Below are 4,193 nucleotides of genomic sequence, written 5' to 3' on the forward strand. Positions count from 1 at the left end.
GCCAAAGGGAAGCAGAAGGTCACAGAAAGCTAAGAGCCCCGCTGCACATGTGAGAGGCTGGATGTAGCCAATGGGTTTATGCCATCTGACAAGAATGTGGACACGGATTCACACGTCCATCCATGTATCCACCTGTCAACTCATTTTCTGCCTTAGATGGTAGCAGCAGTCTCTGAAGCTCTGTCAGAACAAGAACCTGTCCCTCATGCCTTCTCAGAAACCAAATCTGGATTTTGCCTCTTCTGCAATTAAGGCTGTAATCTCTGAGTGACAGCCAGCCTGTATCTCCACCCAATCTGCTTCCATCCCTGCCTGTGACCATAAGTCAACTTATCATACACCCGAGACCAAGTCCTAAACCGCACCCTAATTTCTGCCAGTCTGACACACCTCTCTCTTGAGCCCTGCTGGTACTTTGCTCCACTGGATGGACTGTAATTCACGTTCCATCCCTTTGACTCAGTGTTCCAGGCATGAAAGGTATATGACAAGTGATGAGGTCCACTGCAGTGTCCTTGGCTTCAGAGTCAATGAGAACAACTAAGGAGCAGCAGAGATGGTGAGCTGGCCTGGCTGTGTGCCTTCCAATTCTTAAGTCACTGAAGCTGTTTACCTGCAAAATGACCCTGGCCTTTCGTAATAATATTTCATAGCAGCCTCTCTCCAACAAGTATGGCAACTGGCCGTGAGAAATCACGGGCATCATTTTGAGAGCCCATTATTTTGGAGGATAAAGATGGTGGAATCGTCTAGGTCTAGGCAGATGATAAAAAGAGGGTGATTTTTTAAACAAATATTCCTGCCAATTAGAATTTAATCTTCCTCACAATCAACAGTCTCCAAGGACCTTGCATTTTTTTTATCCTCTCAAATAACACGGGTCTCACCATAATGGAAACCAATTCCCTTTTTTCTTCTAGAACAATGTTTACATTTTGGCAGTCCTTCTCTCATGTGGCTTGAAGAACCACATGTGTTTGCAGGCATTCTATCAAGTAGTTTAGAGAACATAAAACTTGCAGTAATGTTTTTGGGAGTAAATTTTATTGTTATAGCTTTAAAACACAATCAAATAAAAACAAGAATTCCATTAGGAGTCAAATATTGTAATAATAGAGTTGAGAATAAATTTTACTGCTCTAGGAACTACAAAACAGCAATAATAAAAAACACTATTATTGTGAATAAATTGTGTTGAGATGACTAACTAGAAAACTGTAAAACACAATGACTAGGAATAATCTACTCACCCAGAAAGATGTGAAGATAATTCACCCTTGTTAGTGAGGAGACCGTGGTTCCAGTTCATTGGCCCCAGCGCTCGAGGTTGCTGCTTACATTCCATAAGGCTGCAGAAAGATAATCTTTGGCTAGTGGGTTGGCAGGAGACCACATATTACAGTGAAATTGGACATGCAGATGGAGGACAATCCAATTATCAGTGACTGTTAGGAAAACTCTGTAGAAATGCCAAATGTCCTCAAAACATTATCTTAAAAAATTATTTGCAGATTTCTACTAACAATTTGTCTGTATTATTTGACTGCATTTTTATGTATTTCTTATTTTTATTTATGTTTGTTTTCTTTAGAATAACTGCAGGGAATTACGTATCTTTTGGGGAGAAAGCCTGTTCTAATCTTGCCTTTTATTTAAACTACCCACACATCCCTCTGCCCTGAGTCCATCTTGGTCCCAATCCAACAAGCAGGAGAATGGAAAGAAAATGCCCTCACTTCCTCTGTCCCCTTCTCCCTCTGTGGGACTCACAGCTCCCTTTAACCCCGGTGGCTACCTTGTCCCTGCACTCGGGTGAGGGGAAGAGTGTCGTGGGTGTTGCATTTTACTCCTTGTTCTGAACATCATCAAAATTCAAAGTCAAGATTTGGGAATTGACAATACCCCAAGGCGATGAAGGACGATCATAACAATGAAGTTTCCACTGGGCGAGCTAAGCTGGTGGAGTTTTCTACACCCGCTGCCTCCTCTCTCGCTTCCCTTTCCTTCTTTAACCAACTCCAGTCAGGCTTCTGTTCCTACCACATGCCTCACAGGCCCTGAAATTGCTCTTCTCAAGGTCTCCAGGAGCCTCTATCCTGCTGGATAAGATTGCTGGTTCTCAGTTCTCCTCTGGCTCCACTTCTTAACAACATTTGGCCCTGGTGGAAACTTCCACCTCCTTAAGATGTTTGCCTCACTCGGCTTCTGGGACACAACAGTCTCTGTTTTCCACCTACCTCACTGGCTCTTCTTTCTTAATTCCTGTTGCTGGATTCCTCTCTCCTATCAAGACGTCTAAGTGGTAGACCCACTCAAGGCTCAGTCTTTGTTCTTCTCTTCTCAATCTACACTCACACCCTAGATGAGCTCCTCCATGTGGCTTCAAACACCACCTCTTACATGCTGAAGAGTCGCAAATGTATGCACCTCACTTCAGCTTCCCTCTGATCCCAGCCTGCCACAGCTGCTGCCCACTTGACCACGCCCTGGACGTCTGAGCAGCGTCTCAGACTTATCAGATCCAAACAGAACTCTTGACTTGTCATCCCCTCAAACCTCTCCTCCCTCAATTTTCCCCGTCTCATGGAGTCACCACTGTTCACTCCATTTCTTGGGCCCAAATTTAGGAGTTCTTAAGTTCTCTAATTCTCTCACACCTCATATTCATTCCATAACCAAATTTGTTAGGTCTGTTTCTAAAGTCAATTCCCGTGTGACCATGTCTCAGCATGTCACCACGACTGGCTAGCCTGAGGCCCCACTGCCTCTCCCCTGGAATGCTGGGTGTCCTCCCAGCTGGTCTTTCTGCTTCCATTCCTCTCCCTCTCCTGCCTACTCTCTATGTAGCAGCCAGAGTAATCTTTTAAAATATAAAACCAAGTCTTTTCAATGATTTCTTGGAATAAAATCCAAAGTCCATACTATGGCCCATGGTTATCTCCCTGACCTCGTCTTCCATCACTCTCTCTTGCTCCCACTTCACTCAGACACTAGCTTTCTTCCAGTTCCTCAATCGCATGAAGCTCATTTCTTCCCTAGGTCCCTGACGCGTACTGCGCCTTTGCCTAGAACACTTTTTCTACAGCCCTTTGCCTGAACCACATCATGTAGAACTTAACTCAAAAATCATCTTAAATCAGGCAGGAGAGGCCTCTCTATTTTAGTATACTCGTGGCCCACGACCATCCTCTATCTCCTTAATTTGATTCCCCTTACTTAAAGTTGTATTTTTTTGTGTGTACTTTTTTATTGTTGCTCTCTCAACTCTACTGTGAGTTCCATAAAGGCAGAGACTCTGCCTCGTTCATCTTGCATGTACTCATCTTTGTACTAGTGCTGGTATATAATGGGTATCATTACATTTTTGTAAAATGAATGAATGAATGAATGTAGGGCAAAGGATTTAGACCAGGCCCCCAGATGCCCAGGGCTCTGTTTAAACTCTCTACTTCTCTGCACTAAAGTTTGTGTTGGTCCATTAGTCTTTTAGCAATGATCTTGATTTGAGCCTTTCCTTTTACTGGTCACGGTTTGAGATTCAGGCACATCCTGGGTTTGTCTGAAAACATGATAAGGTGTCTGATAGAGTCCTTTATGTGAGAGGGGTATGTGGGAAAATCCACTTGGGAAAAGATTTAAAATATTTTCACTGCTCAGATTTGAAAAGACTTGGGTTTGCTTAAGAAACTGGTGATGTGGCCCATTAGAACAAGAGAAGCATTTGACGCCAAATAAAGCCTTAGATTGTAGAGGAGAGTGGAGATTCTGAACAACAACCCTGCCCACCATGACCAGAGCAGAAGACACACCACCTATTATGCCCAGTGACCTGTGCGGAGGGAACAGCAAGAGTGTTCAGCTCCTGAGTACAGGTGATGGGGATTCCTAGAAAAGAGGACTGGACATAGGGAGGAGATTTCATTCTGGATCTGGTGGGGCCAAGAACTGTGTAAATTTGGTTTTAGAGGAGAAATGAAAAATCGAGTGGTAGAGTCTTTCACTGCTAAAACAGCTGTTTGAAGACATGATGGAGTTAACGAAGCACCTGCTCACCTGTTCTTTCTGCTGAGACATCCACTGACTGACTTATCTTATCTTGATTGTGGGACCCTACCCTTCGAGCCTTCTCAGAGACACTTGATCCGCTGACCTGCGGGAGAAGCTCAGGATTTTCTCACTCTCTTTGCAGAAGA

Source organism: Diceros bicornis, chromosome 10 (assembly GCF_020826845.1).
Source record: "Diceros bicornis minor isolate mBicDic1 chromosome 10, mDicBic1.mat.cur, whole genome shotgun sequence".
Classification (NCBI taxonomy): Eukaryota; Metazoa; Chordata; class Mammalia; order Perissodactyla; family Rhinocerotidae; genus Diceros; species Diceros bicornis.